Source organism: Ailuropoda melanoleuca, chromosome 1 (assembly GCF_002007445.2).
Source record: "Ailuropoda melanoleuca isolate Jingjing chromosome 1, ASM200744v2, whole genome shotgun sequence".
Lineage (NCBI taxonomy): Eukaryota > Metazoa > Chordata > Mammalia > Carnivora > Ursidae > Ailuropoda > Ailuropoda melanoleuca.
In genome coordinates this window covers 123546134-123569671 of record NC_048218.1, presented here as the reverse complement: position 1 = coordinate 123569671, position 23538 = coordinate 123546134, and the positions used below count along the sequence as shown (strand labels likewise).

The 23538-nt window shown below is 38.7% G+C and overlaps 1 long non-coding RNA gene across 1 annotated transcript in view; it reads right to left on the bottom strand.

Moving 5' to 3' along the window:
- The window catches only part of LOC117803342, a 39628-nt gene extending 16323 nt beyond the window's left edge, over positions 1 to 23305 (bottom strand). Inside the window, exons 1-7 of the long non-coding RNA XR_004627096.1 lie at positions 23080 to 23305; positions 21943 to 21991; positions 20750 to 20908; positions 18733 to 18903; positions 12078 to 12192; positions 11217 to 11310; positions 9201 to 9268 (exon numbers count right to left, since the gene is read on the bottom strand). This is a non-coding gene — a long non-coding RNA (uncharacterized LOC117803342). The remainder of the gene's footprint in view (positions 1 to 9200; positions 9269 to 11216; positions 11311 to 12077; positions 12193 to 18732; positions 18904 to 20749; positions 20909 to 21942; positions 21992 to 23079) is intronic.
- Positions 23306 to 23538: the final 233 nt, after the last annotated feature.

Here is a 23538-nt window from a genome sequence, read left to right as displayed (position 1 = left end):
GACAAGTGAATCTAAATAGGTAACTAGTGCTGTCATAACCACCCAGAAACTAATTCAAATAATTAAAAAAAAAACCAAAACAACAGGTTTCGATTGCACATCCCTAATAATATATGCCTTAAGGGGGGAAAAAAAAGCCAGAAAAAAATTGTAAAGTTTTCAGTAATCATAGCATAGGCAGTAGCAATGGTTTTGTAATTCAAGAAATGCTGTATTCATGAAGTATAATTCTGCAATATTATAATATCCAGTGTCCTTCATAAGCAAGATTCGTGGTAAGGGAGAAAGGAAAAACTGATGTTAGAAAGAAGAGATTAAGAGCTTTTAGTCCTGAATTTGAAGTGTCAATATAAACTGACATCTTCTGCTTGAAAGACACTATTTCTAATTTTTTCAACTGAAAAGTCCTAGAAACACTGATGCACCCAGCAGCAATAAGTACCTTTAGCACCCAGACTTTGGTGTTGAAATCCAATCTCCTTCTGAAAGGAACTCTCGTCCTTGGAGAAATGGTTAATTCTAGGTCCAGTACCAGGACAAGAAATACATGAGATTATCTTGGAAGCTCTTGTCACATCAAACAATGAGGAAGCTATCAAAAATTAGTAACACTGTGTCAAAGACTTGAAAATCAACTAGTAGAGACTGCCAAAGATGAAGCAATATGAAGATCAATGAGGAAAAAACCTTCAAAAGATTGAAATTAATCAAATAAGTTTAAATCCATGAGTTCACAATGATACTTAAAAAAATAATTTGTCAGCCATTGGACGATGCCGGTGAACCAACTCATTATTTTGAAAATCTGTGAAAAAAGAACCACTGGGTAGTCAAACAGTAGATAAAAGTAAGATTTTCTTTATTGTGGTATGTGAGCAAATGAATGAAAAAGAAATGACAGAACTGGAGTATCATCTGTTTGTAACCCAAAATGAGTTAACGGATCTAGGCATTAAGCATCAATTATTACTAACATCAAAAAGAGAAAGATAGCCAGATACCAGACGTCTCCTGATAGAGGAAGGAGTTTTTTCAAAAAATCAAACCTTAATCTGGTCAGTCCTCCAGATCCAATTACTAAACTGCAGACAAGTCAGAGGAAAAAAGAACATGGTAAATCGTCCTATGGAGATGTGATCAGGACAAACAATCCTGCAGGAGAAACAATTGAGTTTCTTCAGCAAATAAATTAAAAAGAGGGAAAGAAAGATGGAGGGGAAACCAATAGGTGAAAAGAGACTTAAAAAAATATATTAACCAATCATTACATGTAGGACGTGTTTGGATCCTAATTCAAACTAGAAACCTTTGAGACATTAAAGATAGAGTTGGAGCGGCACCTGGGTGACTCAGTCGTTAAGCGTCTGCCTTCAGCTCAGGGCGTGATCCTGGGGTCCTGGGATCGAGCCCCACATCAGGCTCCTACACTATGAGTCTGCTTCTTCCTCTCCCACTCCCCCTGCTTGTGTTCCCTCTCTTGCTGGCTGTCTCTATCTCTGTCGAATAAATAAATAAAAATCTTAAAAAAAAAATAGAGAGTTGGAAATGTAAACAGTGACCAAATATTTGATAACGTTCAGAATTATTCATTTTTAAAGATGCTATCATGGTACTGTGGTTATGTAGAAAGAAAAGAGTCTTCTTTTAGAGTTACACACTGAAATGTTTGTTTATAAAATGAAATGTCTGAATTTGCTACAGAATCATCTGGGAAGGCGAATGTGGGTAACAGTATATATGGAATCATTTTGTTGAAGCTGCGTAATGGCACATGGGGAGTTTATTACAGTATTCTGTTTTATTTTTAAAAATAAGACATTTAAAATAAAAACACGCATTTGGTAGCTTTGCCTGCATGGCATTGCTTGCTCTGAGGGCCCTTGAGAGACCCCAAATTTTCTGCATTAGGAGATATTTCTTTTCCCTCCATGTCTGTGAAAAGCAGTCCAGTGAGAGTTAAAGAGAGTTAGCAGCTGATACATCTGGGGAGCATTAGCTATATTAAGGACAAGCCAGCATGAAAAGGTAACCGGAAGAAGCAGCTGAGTACTCTCTGGTCAAGCCTTGAGGTCATCTGAATTAAGGGATTGCGGTTCCCAGTCTAGCAAGGGACATGTATCATTTCAGCGCTCTGTTTTAAGCCCCAACACAAGAGTTCCTTTGGTTTGGAATTGGATCAAAACGGAGTTAAAGACTTCTCTCTTTTCAATAAGCAAGTTTAAATGTCTTGTATCATAACACCTTTCAGGAAAGAATAGACAGGATTTACATTTATAGTAACAAAAATTCCAGATCTTTTGGATATTTCTGTTGCAAAATCTTCTATTAGACATAAATGTGTTAAACACTTCTTTTGATTGTCGTATCAGCCAAAAGATACGTACAGTATTTATTATGTGGTGGTAATGTAAAAAGCATAAAATTCCTATAAAGACGTGGTAGAATTATAGGGCTATTATGCTTCAGGAAAAGCAGGACTTTAAAATCGAACTAAAATAGTCTAGAATCTGACTCTGCCATTTCTCAGCTTGTTGGGCTAGGCCATGTCTCTACTTTAGTTCTCTCACTTACCAAACAGGACTGTAATGAGGTTGAAAGGTAACATCGAAGGACCTAACCCGGAGTATACATTCAGGATGGGAAGAACTGCCATGTGCACACTTGTTTTCTTATGAGCAGCAACTTCTGCTGCTTGCTTTTGAGTACAGACACGTTTGAATATTAGACATGTTTGCCTTATGTAAACACGACTACTAGGCACTCAGCCTACCAGCAGCTCAGAAAGACTAAAGTACTGGTTTTAATCGAATACTAATTTAATACTAAGAGAGGTGCAAAAGTAAGTGTAGTAGATTATGCTATTAGAGAAAGCACAGTTCTGCCTCAGTCCTAATAAACCCAGGATACTGAATATGCTACACTTCAGCCATCCATAGTTTGAGCTAGAAGATGGTCTCTCTCCTGGGTCCCTTGTCTTTTACAGTTAAAAACAGCACTGACTATTGTAAACTTTCAGGCCATTTTGATGTAATCCTAATGCACATAACCTTATGTCACGCTTCTAACCAGCCATATCTATATTGTAAATTTCATCTGAATATATGATACAACGAGCCCATTTCACTTATGGTAAAAGCTAAGACCAACAAGAGTTTTCCATCCATCTGACATATGACGTAGGACAGAAGTTTTCAAAGCAAGAGAGATGGTTGTTCAGGCAACAGTAAGAAAGACCGTGAAGCTACTATATTAACACTGTGGACCCACTTTCATTTCTACTAGTCATTTCCCTGACTAGAAGTTGGGACATTGGGAAATATTACACTTCCTAGTGTATTCAGCTTATTTTTTATAGAATCAATCCAAGTCCATTGCAGATAAATTGGAAGTAGCAAGGAAAACCAAAATTGCCTAAAGCCCTACCATTCATTGTTATTACATATTGATGTATCTCTATCTAGATTTTGTATGAATATATAAATAAATATATCTTTATAAAAATTTGATAACCAGGTGTGTTCCACAACTTATTTTTTTCACTTTTCTTTTGTGAATATTGTATGTAATATTTAGTAAAGATCTATGTTACGAAGTGTGATAATGCAGTATTCTATTATATGGAAGACTCCTGTACTTAACCAATTTTCAGTTGCATATATGTTTTTGTTGTTTTTTTCCTCTTATAAATGTGTCTTGAATATATACTTTTATAGTAAGGAAATACAATGTATGAAAATTCCCACAAGTGAAATCTTAGTGTATTTTAAATTCCATTTCCTAATATCCCAGCTTGTGCTCCTTACAAAGAGCAGTACTTCATTCACTTTCTATGGTGGACTTTCTTATTTTCATAACAGACTTTTCTATGTTAGGAACACAGCATATTAACGGGGGAGTCCACAGAAGGTTGAAGGAAAAGGGTTTTTTTTTGTTTTTTGTTTTTTTGTCCGTAATTTCTCTTGAACAGATTTCCTGTTAAATGAGAAAATATTTCTTCAAATATATGGTGTGGCCACTGGTGGCCAAGCTAGGGAACATACAAGGACATTGAGAGATGTATGTGGTCTGGAGCTGTGGCTTCACAGGTGCAACTGAAACCGTCTCTATGTTTAAGAACGAGTCTGTTTGACCAGATATTTTGGCAAGCTTTTCAGCAGGCAGAAGTTCAACTCAGATATAGCTTAGTTTTTACAAAGCCAATGAACCCTTTAGCCATCTTAAATTGTATATATTAAATCTGATTTATCAAACATTGTAATAGGGACTTTGTGTATCATACATCTTTGGTTCCTATTCATCAGCTTCTAACTTTCTATTTCTACTCTACCAAAGTCAGTCACTTCCCATGAAGAAAACCAGAATAAAATGTCTTGTTTCAATTTCAGAATCAGGTTACATTTCTGGTTTCAGTGATTATGCATAAGAAATACATTTTGGGTGACTGAAGCTCTGTAATTTTTAGTGACTAACTATAAAGAAAATATTTACAAAGAAAAGTTTTAGTGAATGTCTAAGTAGCTTATATACACCGATATCTCCCCGAATCTATTCTATGTGTGTTCTCATTTTATAATACATTGCTGGCACTACCTACCTCGGGCACCAAATTCAGGAACAATCCACACGTCAAAGGAGTCAGCTTGTGGCCAAAATTAGGATGAGGCCAAATTCTCAACAGGCCACTCACGTGAGCATCTCTGCTCATGGTTTGGATTCATCTGCATTTGACAGAAGACTGGTAGTGCCAACCCTGGCAAGTGAGGAGGAAAAGTAAGAATCCCAGAGTACAGAAGAATATTAGGGTACTGGAAAGTCAGGACAGGACAGAAAGGCAGAAACACACACAAACAAGGCGGATGCCAATGTAAGTGCGATCTGGATCTGGTATCCAAACAGCTGCCTAGAAAAATAGTATCCTTTTTTGAAAAATGCTTCAGGTCTGCCCTGTCTTGTTATACCAACATGTACACTCAGGGGAAGTTTGACCAACCATTTGCTGACCATTTGTTAGTTGTGTTAAAATTGATTACATATGTCCCTCTGACAATTACCGCTGGGGCATAGCTGGAAAGAGGGAAGCGTAACTAAAACAAAACAAAACAAAACCAAATATCACAAAACATCAGTACTCCTGCAAAGGTCAGGCTCCTTTTCGATCCTGAGTGGGCAGTGCTCTTATGAGCAGCTGGGGACATGGTGTGCTTGGCTATGGGAGTCTGCAGGTCTCCAGGGACACCGCTGGTGGGCGTTTCATCAGGAGGAGGAGTCTCAACAAGTCAGGTCGGTACCTGAGCAGCCCTTGCAGCAGAGAGCCACCGGTCACATTGTTGCTGCTGCTGGCCTCACTCTAGCTTGGTAGGAAAGCAGCGACTTGTGCTAAAGAAAAGGTCAGAAGAGATTTGATGTATCCCCTAGGTAGGTGTGCTTAAAGGAGGGAGGTTGCCTCAATGCAGGCAGGGCCACAGGTGCCTGAGCTGAGGGCCTCAGGATCAAGGGCATGTTGAATCCATCAGTGGCAAGGACCCACAATGAGGGAAGTCCCAGTTAGCTATGGCACTGGAAGCCGCAGCCCCTGTAATCTGATGGGTTAACATCATCCTAGAATTTGCTACTAGCATAGAGAATGACAGTTTTGTTATTGATACACAACATCATGTTGGCCCAACAGAGGTAGTTAAGGGCCCAAAGAGGCAGAAGTAGCAACTAGGTAAAAGCATGGGAGAAGGATTTTGACACTGACAAGTAATCCAGGCAGTGCCCCTAAAGTATGTAATGAACTGGTGTACCAAACCCAATCAGGACATACTGTGCCTCCACTAAGCCCTGATGCCAATTATGGCTCTGGAAAATTCCCTGGGCCCTCCAGGGAGGGAGTTTATTGCCAAGGTAAGCACCTGCTGGAATGCAGAGCTCAGGCTGCACTGCAGGTCAGTCCCGGATGACCCAAGTGAAGAAGAGGGGTGGAAGCATACCACAGGGCTTTATAGAGACCAAAACCCAGGCTGCCACATGGGTTGGGAATAGACCTTGCACTGGCATCGCTGTGGTGGTGGTGAGAGAGCACTTACATAGTAGAGTGGACTGAATACAGCCCAGAGGAAGCCTCTGTTAGGGCAAGCCCCTGTGGAGACACAACTTGTCCAAACAGAAGAGGCCAAGTGGAGCCCAGCAGGCAATACTGAATTGTAGTGGAGATGGAGGAGTTAAGGAAAGATCCATTTTTGACAATGAAAAAGTGAGGATAATCTGCCGTATGACTTTCCCCCATAACAGTGGTTATACCTCAATGGGATGGGAGAGCCACCCGCGGACATTTTGGAAATTTTAGGAGGCTTTTTTCCCCGTTTTGTCACACTGATTGGTAAACCCTATGGACATTCAGTGAGACGGGTCAGGATACGAGGTGTCCCGCAATCAGATAACTATACCACCCCCTGCACAACTTCCACTTTGTCTTGCTGGATAATTACATGGTTGAAAAAATCTACCTAGAGCCTACCTTCCTTTATATTGACACAAAATATTTCTGTACAGTTTCAATATACATTGAATCTTCCAGGAATAACTGTAAATGGAGAGCAGATTGCGTTTGGTTTCCCTGGAATGATTCCACAAACTGTTCATCATCTCAGAAAACCACGTCACTGACAGCAATGCTGTGGATGATTTTGAGGCCACCTACACAACACACCTGGACGGTCAGGGTCTGTAGCCTTTACATCCTGACGATTCTGCATATAGTTGCAAATGTCTGGTTGCTGAATTATGTGTTACAGTGCCCATTCAACCTGAGTCGTTATCAATTAAAAGTCATTAAATTAAAAGCAAACAAGTAGCAAAATAAAGCCAAAAGTTAATTCTGACAAGAGATGAATAAAATCGATAAAATCCTAGCAGGGCTAGTGAAAAACAGAGAAAAGGATCAAATTACCAATATCGGAAATGGAAAAGGAGACTTCATCAGAAATCATGCAGGCATTAGGAAGGTAATCAGAGGCTATAATTTAGAACCCTACAGCAATTAACCTGAAATTTCATTTTTTTAAAAAGCTCAAATTTCGATCAAATTACCAAAGTGTCACATAAAAAGAAGACACGAATAATTCTGTATCTAATAAAACTTGAAATCAAAACCCTTCCCACAGTATAAAATAACATACATTTTACTCAAGGTCTTCCAGAGAATAGAGAAGAGCCCCTCTCAACTTCTGTAAAGAGCTGAGCATTTCCTTGAACTCCATAACCAATCTAGGACTTGCTCTTTTCTAAAAAGGAAAACTAAAAACTAAGCTCTCTCTTCAAGTTAGGTAACAATTCTAAACAAAATAATTGCAAACATAATCAAGTTCCGTATACCAAGGATAATGTATCACAACTGAGAGGGAGTTATTCTGATATAATGTTTGGTTAACATTTGATGAGCAATGTAATTTAGCAATTAACAGAAAAGAAGGAGAAAAATAATATGGTTACCTCAGTAGAGACAGAAAAAGCATTTGGTAAAACTCAACACCCTTTTAAGATAATGATTTATAGCACACAAGAAATAGAAAGGCCTTCTTTATCTGATAATCTCCAAAAAAAGAAAAAAAAACAATCCACAAATAGTACAAATATGAACCAAAGAAGGAATCTTACCAAATTTAGAGGCACAATATTGAAAGCTTTCATCATGAGATTGAAAATGAGACGTGGGTGCCTGCTATCACCATTTACAATATCAGGCAGTCATCACAAACCCCAGTGTCTGTACGGTTCATGGCAATAGGGAGGGGTGGGGTCTACGGAATTTGAGAAAGACTCTTCTGCCAAAAGTCGTTCAAATTCAATTACAAAGCAAAACCAAACAAAACCAAGACAAAACAAAACAAAAATCACTGAGCCAGCCAAATAAAATATCTGCAGGCCAGATTTAGTCTGCAGTCTGCAAACTGGTGAACTTGGTTGGGGTTGTTTTGGGCCCAGCTGATAGGATAACAAACTTCACGTCCTAAGTGAAAACAGTCATCAAGTATATGACTACCTGAAGGAGACCTGGTGTTTGAATAGATGGCAAAGCCTCAAGCTAAACTTTGTGTAATTTGGAGGAGAGAGCTGAAGAGGCAAGTCACACAATAGTCAGGGAGAATAAACAATACTAGGGGTTTAATATGGAAAGAGAGGCTTACACTGTGGGACTTTAGGAGGAGCGATATAACAGCAAAACCACTTGGTTATGAATTACTCCAAGAAAACCGCAGGGCACCTCTGCCTGAATTTGTCACATTGTACAAACGTGAAAGAAAGATTAAAAAACGCCTTAGTGAGACGACTGTTTTTACTTGTTAAATCCTCTCCCATGCTTTGTTATTAGAAGTATTTTGCATATAAGAGCCACTGGCGAAGTCTTCAAATTTCAAGTGTCCAACAATGAACAGAAGAGGTCCTCCACGCCGTTAGACTGGTGTCATCACCTTGCTCCCGGGCCTGGAGTTGCAACTGCAGGAAGGCAGAAGGCAAGCAGGCCATTTTGTTCAGGAAAAGCCACCTCTTGGGTGGTCCATTTGGCACATGTGTGAAGAACTAGCTTGACCCAGAACCGCCTCGCTCATTTTTGTAGGGAGAGGTTTATGGAATCTTGGGTGCAGTGATTTTCTGAATCTAAACTGACCTTGGCTTTTGTGTTTCCTTGGATAACATTCCCTCGGCTTTGCAAAGCAGATGAGCTCTTTGCCTCCTTCCCAGACTGCGGTGGAGATTGGAGAAGATAACTAAAAGTTTAAACCCGATCCCTCTCTGGTGCCTTTGCTCCTTGGTGTGGGTTTCCCAGGTCAGCCAGTCAGACAGCTCCAAGAGCTCACCCCGAGTCCTTGAAGGAAACCTTAGCCCCGAAGCAAGACTCATGTCAGTGGAGCCTGACAGAACGGACTGCCCGTGCAGTGGTCAGCCTGGCTGTCACCCACGAGCCCCCTGCCAGGCCTGGCACCTGGATCTGCCTGTTTTCAGAAATGCCAGGGTTTGGGGAGTCCTTGACTGTGTTTGTATTTATGATCACAACTTTATATTTTAGATGATGTGGCTTGGATTCTTCTTCGTAATTGTCTTAGGCTTTCTTGCCCTTCAGATAACTAAGAACACTGGCTATCACCGAGAGCCTACGCAGGTGATACCAGGAACAGAGGGAGAGAATTAAATGCTATTTCCTACACACTCCAACTTACCTGTGGACTCAATCCTGGGAAACCACCTCGAATCGTCTCTAATTCATGAAGTTGGCTTTTGCTTCTTCCTGAAAAAAAAAGAGACGACTGAAGAAAAATTGTTTTCTTTTACTAGACGTTGTTTCAAGAGCAGTGCCTGGCAACACCACTTTGGTTAGAGTTTCTCACACAGGTTAGTTTTAAGGATTTTATCACATTCACTATTTTAATTAAGTGGCAGAAACTGTGCCTGGGTGTCAAGAGTTCATATTCATGTTCTATTTACTAAAACATGAATCGAAACTGCAGCTTTCTCGTTGCTGTTTGTTATGAATGGTATCATTTGGGTCAGACCACACTTACTGGTATGTACCTCCAATACAGCTTTGGTTACCATGAAATACTGAAGTTTTGATGATGAAATTTAAATTTCCTACATGGGGGAAAATGGAAATCAGCTTAGAGAGAGAAGAAATAGATCCGAAGTTGGGGAAAGTCCAGAGACTCTAATTTACTTGTTAATTAACATACCCTATGCAGAAATAGCTAGAGCTTAACTGGCAGGCACTTAGTAAATGGCTGCCCAATGACTTTAGTGTCAGGGAACTTTACTTTTGGAGTTAAGGTATCTTCTAAAGAATACTTTCGGGGATAAAAGTAGTCCCAAACAGGGGTGCCTGGGTGGCTCAGTTGTTGAGTGTCTGACTCTTGATTTTGGCTTAGGTCATGATCTTGGGGTCCTGAAATCAAGCCCAGAAAGCCCCACATCATGCTCCATACTCAAGGAGGAGTCGGCTTGAGGATTCTCTTTCTCTCTCTCTGCCTCTGCCCCTGCTCATGTGCGTGTGCTCTCTCTCTCTCAAATAACTAAATCTTAAAAAAAAAGTAGCCCAAAACATCAGCTAAATAATTATGGGTCACATTTTAAAAATTCACATATATTAAGTATTTTATTAAATAGAAAAACAGAGACTTGAAAAATAGCACTGTTTTTTTTTTTTTTAAAGATTTTATTTATTTATTTGACAGATAGAGACAGCCAGCGAGAGAGGGAACACAAGCAGGGTGAGTGGGAGAGGAAGAAGCAGGCTTCCAGCAGAGGAGCCTGATGTGGGGCTCGATCCCGGAATGCCGGGATCACGCCCTGAGCCGAAGGCAGACACTTAACGACTAAGCCACCCAGGCGCCCCCAATAGCACTGGTTTTAAATCACCAAAGTTTCCATGGGGGGGGGAACCAAAACCAAACCTGCTACACCACAGGCTCCAGGGGCCTTCACCCACCAGGAAGTGTGAATATTGGAAAAGGAGGCAGATTTCAGTAGTGAAGACAACCTAACTGTCTTCCAGGTATATTAGCAAGACCATCATATCAGAAGCATGACAAATACTTCCTTAGCAATATAGTTTATCACAGCTCCGTTTAGGAAATATTTTGCAGGGGAAAGTGTTCATCGACATAGCACCACTCTGGGGAAACTCCCTTCCACATTTTTTTGTCTATGTGTTTACGATGAGGCTGACCCCAGCCCCAATCACACAGGTCTGGAAAACTAGAGTCAATCCAAAGATTTTTACCAATTATATCAGAAAAGGGGTGCATTTGTTTGCATTGCTAAGAGAGTAGATTTAAAAAGTTCTCATCACAAGAAAAACACTTGTGACCTTCTGTGGTGATGGATGTTAACTAGACTTATGGTGATCATTCTGCAGGATATACCAATATGCAATCATTATATTGTATGCCTGAAACTAATACAGTGCTGTATATCAATTATATCTCAGAAGCAAAGAAACAAATAAAACTGAAAGATAAAATATGCAAAAAGAAAAAGAAAAAGAAAAAGGAAAGGGGGTGCATTTGTTTCACTGGAGTTGTGAAAGTGGTAGAAAGAAGACTTGAGTTACTCATATGCATCTTACTACTAGGCAAAAGAATCTTTCAGAGAACGAAGATAATGGAAAAAAATTCAAAGATAAGAGACAAATACAGACAGTTTTCTGGTCATAGGGTGAGAGCACCTAGATCCAGCCATACCTGAAGCAGCTCTCTGTACTTTCCATTTAGTGGAAAACTTCTAAATCCATTTTTTCTGACATTATCCTCTCCATTGCTTTTCTTCAGTTTTCATCTAGCAAAGTAATGTTTTCCTTAAAAGTCATGTCAAAAATCATTTTCAAACTTTACTCACAAATGATCCATGTCTCCATCAGCTACCTTCAATGCTCTACTTTTTAAAACAAAATCTCAAACATCTCAGAATACTTTTATACAAACTAGTTAAGTGAGAGCCTGGTCTAGCTCTTTTTGGAAGGTAGAAGAGCCATCTTTAAGAATAAAAAGGTATATTTGCATGTAAAAATAGAGTTTTTCTGAATTAAAAGCAAAAACATAGGCACTAAGAACATCGTTTGCCTTGTAGTCAGCCCTGTATTTTTAGCCCCTCCCACACAGAGTTCGGTCAAGGGAACTGAAAGCTCCACTCTCTCATCTTCACCCATCCACAATTCTAGCATTTACTTAATTTCTGATTATAAAGCCAGACTGCCAGTCCAGCAGGCACTTGAGAGAGCCTCAGACCTTCCTTCTTCCCCAGGGTTATCCACGGTCCCCGGAGGGAGGCCTTCCTCTTGCAAAACATGGATCACAGACTTTCCTCCCTTTGTTATTTCAACTTCCTTTGAAGATTTTATTCATCCTTACAACTGTGCTGCTTTATACTCAGCACTTGGCTACCAGACTTGGGAGCCAGTAGGGATCTATCTATTTCTTGTATCACACAGTAGTTTGTGATTTATTTAACCCAAAGCCCTATCAGCTGAAATTAGAGGTTTAGTAGACAAATTCAACTGATAGGACTTGCCCATAAAAATTATCCCCAAAGAACCAGCTTCTTACCATGGGCTTATTGTGTCTGAATTTGTCATCCTCTGGTTCCCTTCTCTCCTTGAGAATCTTGGCATTTGACCCCAATTCTATTGAGACTGGTGAGTTCTTCACACCACAAACATTTCTGAAAAATACATAAGATGTGCTACAGATTAACGTTTCTAGACAAAGGCACTAAAAATTAATGGAATTAAGGTGGCCAAACTGAGCAGAAGTAAGTGCAGGATAGCGCAACACAGCTTCCGCAACTCCTGGAAACCCTACTTAAGATACTGCCCGTGCAAAGTGGAGTCTAGCCAGATCAGAGAGCTTTACTTTGGAGGTCTACTTCTAACTGTAGCTTTATAATAAGTTTCGGCATCTGAGAATTAGTCCTTTTATATTTCTTCTTTAAGAAAGTCTTGGCTCTCTTAAGTCCTTTGCATTTCCTTATAGACTTTATTTTTTTAATGATCTTTTATTATATTATGTTAGTCCTTATAGACTTTAGATTTAGCTTGCCAAATTAAGAAAAAATCCACAAGAGTTTAGACTGCAACTGATTGAGTGTTCCAATCCATTCATATTTTATAACAAAATTTAGATTTAGTTTTTCTTCAATTTCTTTTAGCGCTTACAGTTTTTTGTATATAAGTCTAGCATAACTTTGGTTAGATTTATTCTAGGTATATGATATCATGATGCTATTATGAAAGCATTTAGTAGATTTTATTTCCTAACACTTTCCAATACACAGAAAAGAACTGATTGTGAAATATTAATTTCCTATATAGCAACCTTGCAAAGCACTCTTTAAGTCTCGTGATATATCTGTGGATTATTTAAATTTTTCTTCATATATAAGCATATTATCTTCATATAGAAATTTACTTTTATTTTTTCATTTCCAAACTTTAAACCTTTCATGTCTTTTTTGTTGACTTACTGTTCTACTATGAACTTGAGCTATTGTTGAATAGAAGTGATAACACCCCTGCCTTATTCCCAATTTCCAAGGGTCTAATTTCATTATTTCATCACTATGTATGTTTCCTGAAGTTTTGTTTTGGTTTATTTTTTTTGTAGATATTCATTATTAGATTATTAAATGTCTGGTCTAATCTGGTTTGCTAAGAGTTTTTGTATTTTTTAAAATCATAAATGATTTTATGTGTATGTGTTTGTACATTTCACGTACATTTTCTGCATCTGTCAAGATTTTTATTATTTTGTTCTTCAATTCATTAACAGGGCATGTTACTAGGATCCAGAAACCACTCAAACGCTAAAGGTAAAAAATTTTAAAAGTTCTGCAAAGGGGCAGGGCTCAGTTTTGTCAAGGAACTGTCATATTGTTTGTACTAATAGCAGTTATAAATAAGTGCATATAAATCAAAGCATAGGTTACAAGGTACTTTTCAAACACAAAAGACCTGGATATAGTTATTGAGAGGAAAAATTACAAAAAGCAAAGGCAAATGCATTTTAAAACATGTTATGAGAGCCTTAGTATTATTATAACTATTAAGCACTTACTACATGAATTATCTGACATATCCTCAGAACAACCCTATCATTTCCACTTAAGAGACAGGAAACTGAAGCTCATAGTGGTTAAATAATTGCCCAGTGTTACACAGCTAATATATGCTATTGATGGAATTCCAACCAGCTCCAAACCCAAACTCTTAAGTTTCTTCTGGAGGAAGTAACATAATATGGTGGGTAAGGATTTATACAGGGTTTGGTTTTGATAAATAACATTTTTAAGTGATAGTCATATAGACGGAAATAATCAAGAAGAAATCGTACTCTGAACTATTTAATAGAAATTATTCACGTGAAGAATTATAAAGTCTGAAATTCTTCTATTCTGAATACTCTCACATAAGCTTCTCGAAATGAAAGAACTTAATTGTGTGCCTTTGGGATTCTGGGTGGAGCAAAGTGCTGAATGCTTGCATGTGTTGTGGTGAAATGAATTCTTCAGTTCTCATTCCTTCCTACGTGCAAACTCTAAATGTGCTCTCAGTATTCCTTAAAATAGTGTCACTTTGGACATTGTTAACTACTCCAATACTTTGATGATGCCCTGTGATAACACCACATTCTTCTATTTTTCTTTTGCACCCTGTTCCTCCTAACTTCTTTGTGGGCTGCTCCATCCATCTCTTAAATGTCGATGTACACATTCACTTCCTGGCAATCTCGTATTTTGGGATCTCTTACCTTATCTATCTAGTAGCTCAAACCAGAAAATAAAAGTGATGAAATTTACACATCATTATACGTGCGCGCGTGTGTGTTTGGACCAAATGGTTATTTATTCTAAAGCTGGAGCTACTGTGCCAACATTTTCACCAGAATGTTTTAATGAGAACAGGAAAGGAAAAAGTTACAGATGTAAACAATGACACAGTTACTTTAAAAAAAAATGTTAAAACCCTTTTTACCAGCCACTTCCAAGAATACTTACAGGTTATGCAAAAACATTTACAGTCTCCATGTGGTGTGTGTTTTTCTCATCTGCTACAATAACAACAGATGTCTGATAATATATGTATTATATAATAATTATATTATTTATATTATATTACATATTATTATATTACAATACATATATAATCAGTGTATATTTTTATATATAATACTGATACATACTGATATACTGATATATTACATATTGATATTATATATATTATACTATATATGATCAGTACATAATATTATAATATATATAATCAGTATTATTATCAGAACGTTTTTGCTAAACAGGCTTAATTTTTTGACTTAATTTTTAAATTAAGACTTCATTTCTTTAGAGCAGTTTTAGGTTCACAACAAAATTGAGGGGAAGATACACAGATTTCCCATATATCCCCATTTCCACAAATGTACAGCCTCCCCCATCATCAGCATCCCCTACCAGAGTGGCCCATCCACCACAGTGGTCTGTCTCTTATAGGTGATGAACCTACACTGACACATCCTAATCACCCATAGTCCACACTCCGGCGTTTTACACTCTATAGATGTGGACAAATGTAAAATGACATGAATTCATCATTATGGTACTTTATAAAATATTTTTACTTCCCTAAAAAGCTGTACTCTGCCTATTCATCCTCTGACCCCCCCAACCTCTGGGAACCTGTGATCTTTCTGTCTCTTGTTTTGCCTTTTCCAACATGCCATATAGTTGGAATCATACAGTATGTAGCCTTTTCTGATAGGCTTCTTTTACTTGGTAATATGCACTTCAGGTTCCTCCATGCCTTTTCATGGCTTGATAGCACATTTCTTTTTAGCTCTGAATCATACTCCATTGTCTGGATGGATCACAGTTTACACACTGACCTATTAAAAGGCATCTTGAAGGTTTACAGTTTTTGACAATTATGAATAAAAGTACTATAAACATTCATGTGCCGGTAAAAACCTGTGTGGACATGTTTTCAACTCCATTAAATATCAAGGAGCCTTGTTGGATCCCATTGTAAGAGTATATTTAGTTTTGTAAGAAACCACCAAACTATCTTCCAAAGTGGCTGTTCCATTTTGCATTCCCATCAGCAATGAATGAGAGTTCCTGTAGCCTTATATCCTTATTAGCAATTGTTATTTCCAGTGTTCTGGATTTTGGCCATGCTAGTAGGTATGCAGTAATATCTCCTTGTTGTTTTAATTTGTGTTACCTTGATAACATACAAAATGGAGCATCTTTTCATGGGCTTATTTGCCATCTGTGTATTTTCTTTGAGGAGGCGCCTGCGGCCCATTTTTAAAATTGGGTTGTTTGTTCTTTTATTGTTGACTTTTAAGAGTTCTTTGTATATTTTGGATAAGAGTCCTTTATCAGATGTCTTTGGCAAATATTTTCTCCTAAGTCTATGGCTAGTCTTCAGTATTATTTTTTTAATTCTTCATTACACAGAATTCAAAAATTGCAGAAAATACAAGAATTACGAACATAAAAAAAGTTTAAATGCATGAAAAATAATGTTATACACATATTTACAGATAATTAAATATGACTTAAAAGCATTAAAACATATCTGGAAATGATAAACAGCAAACTGAGACTGGTTAACTGTGAGGAGAGAGAGAAACGGGCAGTGAAGAGTACATAGGGTTTTAAAATTCAGATTAAAAATTGCTGAATAAAATATGGTAAAATTTTATATCAAGAATGTTGGATTATGTTCTTTTCCATTCTTTTCTATGCATTTAAAACAGTTCATAATTTAAGGAGGAAAAACTGAAATCAGAATAGGTTCTTGTACTGATTAGTGAATCCATTACTTCGGTCTAATCTCTTTTCAGGGTCAATTTCTTTATTTGTAAGATTCCTTTCTATTCTAATGTTCTGAGAACACTTTTATAATGGTATGTTTCCTTAGTTTTTTTGGTACATCCTAATTTACAAAATATGAAACTTCAAAAGGTTTGCTTTAAGCCATACATTCGAATTAGTTATTTTAGAAGAGGAAGGCAAACACATTGTTATTGCAATAATTATTGTGCTGAAACAAGTAACTTCATTGAATTTGGATGCTTCTGCTAACTTAGTAAATGAATTCACAGTCAGCAGCTTAAATCAACTCTAAATGTAGATGTGTTACACCATACCCAGATTGGGTCAACACTAAAAGGAGGTATGTACTAAAGAATTTTTCCCACTTCTCTTGGAAGCGCATATTTCCATTCAGCTCATAAATCAGGGTTTGCCATAGGTAGTGCACTTCACCCCACGTTAAGATTTCTAGAAAATGTTTCCAAAATGATTTAGCAAATCATGACCACTATATTCCTAAGTGGCCCTTGGAGTGGACAAAAGAGAAAACATGGGCATCTGGGCTCTTCTTGACTGATGCCTCCAGCCATAACGCAGGGCAGTTGGAACAATGAGTTGGGCCAGAACTTTCCTTCCCAACACTGACCCAAACTAGAACCACCTACAGCAATTGACCCTTTTAAAATATTCCCAAAAGTGAAAGTTTACGTAATGAAGCTGGGATGTGACATGTTCTCACAGGCCTCAGATATGAGGGACTGAAGAACTTCTGACCCAGCTCAGTTTCTCAGTGGATAAGCCAGTCTCAGGGCATCCTGATTGTCCTAGTCAGAACTTGCTTTCCATGGAGACATAAAGAAGGAAATGGTAAGACTCTTTTAATTGCCTACATGAAGGAAATCACTGAGGGCATCTGAGCCGATAAAAGGGAAAATGAGGGAAAAGAGAGACAATGGTGTGAGAGTTAGAATAAATCATTGGATGCCTTTTCTCTGTCCCCATATTCCCACTCATTCCAACATGGATCTGAGATGGTTCATGTGTTGACCTCTAATTGTTTGCTCACCATCTCAGCAGGAACAGGTCCTTTTGAGGTCTTTCTTTGTTTGCTCTTTGTTCCTCTGTCAACTCATCCTTCACTTCTTAAGTTCTCCAAACCCTAAAATGTTGACTCTCTCAGGAGTTTGGAGTGCCATGGCAGTTTGCAGATTGAGGGTAGAAGAAACTGCCTTAAATCCTTTGAATTGGGGTTGGAAATAAGGAAGAGTGAAAGATATGACTTTAGGGACCCTGAACTAGATATTTAAATGCTTGGGTTATAATGGGGTTCTGGGCCTAGGACCTAAAGTAGACTATGCTGACCTAATAAGAGAGAAATCCAACGTTTGAAAGCATCACCCATCAATTCTGGGGAAAGTGAATTTTAAACATATAGAACATATGCCCACCTACCACCTGTCGATCATTCAGCAGGAAGAACTGTCTGTGACTCCAGACTTTGCACAGTCCTGTCCGAACTGTCCCCAGTGGGAAGTTCCTTCTTTTCAAAGGTCCAAGACAGTCATGAGGCTTCTTTAAAAAGGGGTTGGATCCTGACATCAAGAAGTGCAGTGGAGGGGCTCTGGGTGGCTCAGTCAGTTGAGCATCTGACTCTTGGTTTTGGCTCAGGTCATGATCTCATGGGTCCTGGGATGGAGGCCTGCACTGGGCTCCGTGCTTAGCAGGGAGTCTGCCTAAAGATTCTCTCCTTCTGCCCCTCCCCCCACTTGCACATTCTCGCACTCTCCCTCTCTCAAACAAATAAACAAATCCTTAAAAAAAAGTCAATAGAATTTGGAAGGGAAAAGATGTTTATACGTTTTAGGTTTTTAGTACTCTGCACCTGTACATGGTGGTACTATAAAGAACAAGCTCTGGGTGTTCACCTGAGACAGGAGAGAGATGAAGCTAAATCTTAATGCCATAAAGGGTCTGTCATCCTGCCTCCAGACACCCCACTGCTCTCACCATGCTGCTTCACTCAACCTCATGGTTCTATGGGCTTCTCTGTGTGGACTGTCTATTCCATGAATGTTCAATCGCATTTAGGTTTAAAAAACAAAAAACTGAGTATTTGCCTCTTACTTGAGAAAACTAGTACTTCTAAAATTCTTTCTGGGGAGTCTATAACTCTCTTCCCAAAGGTAAATAGTGTAAAAAATTATTTCTGTCAAGCCTTTAGTATTGGTGTCCTTAAGAAGTACCACAGGATAACTGAATGTAGCCTGATTCTATAGAAATAATTCAATACTTCCTTCACTGCCTCCTTTGTCTCTGCTGGTTCCTTCCCTCCTTCCCTTCCCTTCCCTTCCCTTCCCTTCCCTTCCCTTCCCTTCCCTTCCCTTCCCTTACCTTCTTCTTTGCTTTCAGGTATTTGTCCCCACTCAGCTCTTAGAAATTTCAGTACTGACAGCCGGTCTCCAACTCTGGCTTATCTTCTTAATCTTGCCCTGTCTTCTCCAATGAGTCCTGGTGTGTGTTTTCTATCCCAGCACTGATGCCTGGCAGACTCCTGCTTCTGAGCTGCTGGTGTTTTGTGGCAGTACATTAGTATAATTATAGCAAAGGCAAGAAAGGGAAGAGTTGTGCAATAGTTTTATTCTTCCTAATCTCTCCCCCAGGAGAAATAAATCTAGGAAAAAGAATAGGGAGGTATAATGGAAAAGGTCAGCCCAGACTGCTGTGCTTCTGAGAAGAGAAAGGACAGCGGGACTGGGCCAGAGAAGCTAGTCCACGAGTTAGCCGTGAAGTGTCAACAGCCCTTACCCTCCCCAGCCTGCCTCCTTGAGCTGGTACTTCTGGCAACTGAGACAGTGAAAGGGATCCATGTAGTAACTGTGTGGCCCTGATAACTCATATTCCATCACAGGACACTGTATCAGCCCAGACCTGGAAAGCCTGGACAGATTAATAGCTTCTTCACATTTCTTTGGGTGGTAATACATACCTATTCTTGGATTGTTGATTAATTCTAATGTCAAATAAGTTAGTATAAACCTACTAGCTCATGTACAAGTTGGTCCCTGCTTCTTTTGTGCCTATACCTATATCAGATAACACCTGGATACACTGTTCTTCTCATCTCTGTAATTGTTCCTATCTTTAAACAGGTATCATGTCTAAGAACACTAATAATAGCCAGCTGTATAGCACTTACTATGGGCCAGGAGCTGCTGTAAGCATTTTACATAGATTAACTCCTTTAATACTCATAAGGACCCTGAGAAGAAGGTACTTTTACCTTCATGTTATAGATGAGAAAGCTGAGCAGAGAGGTCAAATAACTTCCTAATCTCTTGCTGATAACCAGTGGTGAAGCTGGGATTGAAAATAAGAGAGTCTAACTCTGGAGTCTAGATTTCCGATCATTAAGTCATTAAATTGTATTTATATAGTCATCAATGCCTAGCATAAACTGTTAGACAAGTGAGTGCTTAATAACAGAATCTGAGTTTATTATTCTAATTTGGGGGTATTAATACTGGGATCCATAGCAAGTGCTTTAACATGATAAGTATTTTATTTCATACATTTTCCACCATATTACAAAACTAGGACTTAGAGGGTTCAAGAGCCTTGACCCCATTGGGTGGGGCCAAGATTCAAAGTCATCTTCTGACTCTACATCCGGCACTCTGCCTACTCTGCCAAGTGATCTTTCTACCAGGCCCATGAAAGTGCAGGATCCCTTGGTCCTCCTGTGTGCAAGGGCTGCTCTCTGAGGCTCTTACACAGTGGGTCAGCCACAAAGCTCAGCGAAGTTTTTGCATAATGAGGGATACACACAGAGGAAGAATGGAAGACTGGTGGTACCCACGGAACTGAGGAGGCCACTGGCCCTCAAGCGGCCCTGCCTGAGCCTCATCCAATGGCCTGACTCTCAAAGTGGGAAAATGTGGGTCCTGTTCCTGCCTTACCAATAATCCTGAGCTCTTGAATACTCCCTTCTGAGAGAAAGCAGAGAGAAAAATCAGGGCTTGCTCTTCAGCCTCCAATCCCGTTTTCCAAGAACAGGGAACTAGACTATCTGGGCCCCTCAGAAAGGCTTGAGTGCAGAAAGTGAGCCACTCTTTTCCCCTCTCAGGATCCTCCTGAAGACCATCAAGGTAAATGGTCGTGTCCAATGACTGGTTTTGCCTTTTCACCTAATGACAAACAAATCTCACCAGCCTAGAGTTAAGATACATTAAAAACAAAACCAAAAACACACTTTAAGTACAATGACACAGTTGAGGGTTCTCAACAGATAGAGCAGGGAGAGTTTTAGTTCAAGAACAAAGGCACAAGGGTTCTAAGCTACTGCTTTCCATCATTTTTGCCAAGTGATGTTACTTAATTATTCCCACTTTGCCAGTGAAGTAAAACCTACCTTGTGTACCTCATGTGGCTTTGAAGACGGTAGGAGGTGAGGCGCTTAGTCAGCATTACTGTTTCATCCTTGGTGCAAATTCAGGTTTCCCTTCTCCTTGGCACTCTATTCTCAGCCACTTTTAGTAAAACGCTCCATTGTTTACTTCACCGTGTTCTCCTTAGGAAACAAAAGGTTACTTCGGAATTTTTGTAAAATAGAGAAAAAATAACTTTGGGGAGTTTATGAGGTGGCACAGGATTCCAGTCTCAGTCTTTGTTTAGAGAGGAGTTTTTCACAAGCTGTTTCTCCACAGACGGCACTTTGGTCACTTTACAGTAACCGAACCTCTTTCTGTGGGGAGACGATCATGTCGCGCCTCTTCCAGCCAAGCAGTTACATGGCTGTTCTTCCCGCTGATTTCGGGGAAGGAAACTCGTGTTATAGCTCAGTGTTTTCTTTTCAGTCTCAGCTCCCTACAGTCCCATCTCATGAAGTCTGATAACAAAGAGCGGCTAACCGTTAGTTGGGGAATATTAGTTGTAGAAGAGCTAGAAAGCACACAAGCAAAAAGTTAATCACCCAAATTCAACCACTGGGGTAATACTCTGTTATAGTGTTGTGGTGCTGGCGACTATCAGATAGCTTTCTATATAAATAGTTCATATATATATAACAATCTGAATCTCAGGGATTCAAAGTGTGATATATCTCTGTGAGAAAGACATACACACATAACCATACACACATTTGAGTGTCTTGTGTGTTTTACAAATATGAAACCCACATGACCTATCTTATCTTACAGTCTTTTTCTTTTCATTTCAGAACACATTACATATTTCCTTGCCCAGGTGTCTGTAAAACAGGAGAATGGATGAAGAAACTGTGCTGCATTAATACAATGGAGTAATACAATGGAGTAGTACTCAGCAAGGAAAAGGAATAAACTACCGATACACACAACAATATGGATGAAATTAAAAAAAAATGCAGAGTGAAAGAAGTTTTCCCTAAGAGTATATATCCTATGAGTTCATTCATGTGAGCGGGGAAAGCTCATCTGTGATGGAAAAAAATAGAAAAGTGGTTGACTTGGCAAAATGGGGCAGGCAGAGAGGAAGGGGCAAGAGTGAACTTTTGGGGTGGATATAATGCTCTATGTCTTGACAGAAGTTTGGGTTACACAGTTGTATGCATGTGTCAAAACTCACCTAATGGTCCACTTAAGATGTGTACATTTCGTTGTATGTAAATTTTTACCTAAGAAAAAAACAACAAATATTGAGCTCAAGTTAATAATACGCATGATAAAGGGGAACTGATGTACTTAGGGGAAGGGAACTGATGTCTGCATTTTACTTCGAAATCCATTTTTAAAAAAGATCAATTCATACAGACAGAGATAGAATGTGATAAAGCACGTATAGTAAAATATTAATTACCACATTTAGGTGGTAGTTGTGTGGTGCTCTCTGTACAATTTGTTCAATTTTCTGTAGGCTTATATTTTTTTCATATCAAAATGTTAGCAGAGAAAGATCATCTCACATGTTCCCATGTCAAATATGCTTCTACAATGCTTTAAAGGACTGATTAAATTGACATCTATTGGCTGAAATATAATTCAATCACTGTTGAATATTCAGATTGTTTACACTTTTATAGTATAAGCTGTATTACAACAATTACCCTTATACTTGGATATTTAGACACTTGTCTTATTAGATACTTGGGATTAATGAGCATAATTATTTAGGTTCTTATTTTCATCTAGAAGATTTGGGACAATTTTTTTCTCTTACTAAAGAGATGGATTCTATTTGCTCATATCACCTTATAAGATTTCCATTTCCATAAAGTTTTGGTTCTTTTTTCATCTTTGCTAATCAGTCGATAACTTTAATGGAATATTCTTACGATGAAAAACACTTAGAAGAGAGAATTTTCAATGCCCAGTTTTGAATTAACAATCTGAGAAGTGGAGATCCAAACCATGATGTGTCTTCAATCTGTTTTCATGATTTGATTTGTGCTTAATCTGAGATTGAAAGTAAAATCAGTTTCTAGATATTCTATTTAGCCTTTGTCTCTGTGGACATCCAATGAATGTACACAGTATACGAGAATATGGGAGGTGTTTACCCTTCACACCATGACACCACTATGCTTTGAGAAATTATAATTTGGAGTTGTACGTTCTAGCACCTTTGGGTTATTAGTAAGCTGTATAAAAAACCCAACAAATGTCAAGATTGAATCACTCCTATTTAAATGATGATTAGAAGCCCATAAAATCTGTGCAGCAGTTCGGTGTGCCAGAAGGGGCAGCACATAAACAAAACACTCACTTGGCTGCTCTTCTCATCCTGCTCATTGTGGTGTGGATTACAGTCCTGTTTTATTCCTTTCTCTTGGCTCTTTAGGCAATAGATGAAACCACTGAAGCCACTCAGCAGACAAACATGCCAGATCACGGGCCAGAGGACAATTTCCCTTTCCCAGCACTAGCTCAGGGCCCTTCCCTGGACTTTCCAGATGACCTTTACAGCAGCAGCTGACTTCTTGAATAGTTTTTATTTTGATGGCCTAGAGCAAAATAACAATGCAATGTTGCCTAGTGAAAAGCTTGAGATTCAAATTTTAGGTCTCTCTCTCTCTTATGGCTTTGATTTGAATACAAGAGACTTTAAACAGTGAATACATGTGTATATTTACTCCTTATGGAGGTTTAACCAACTGGTGAGCAACAGGTGCATTTTACACTTTCCAAAAATGATTATTGTCAAACAAGTTCTTGACAGTATTCC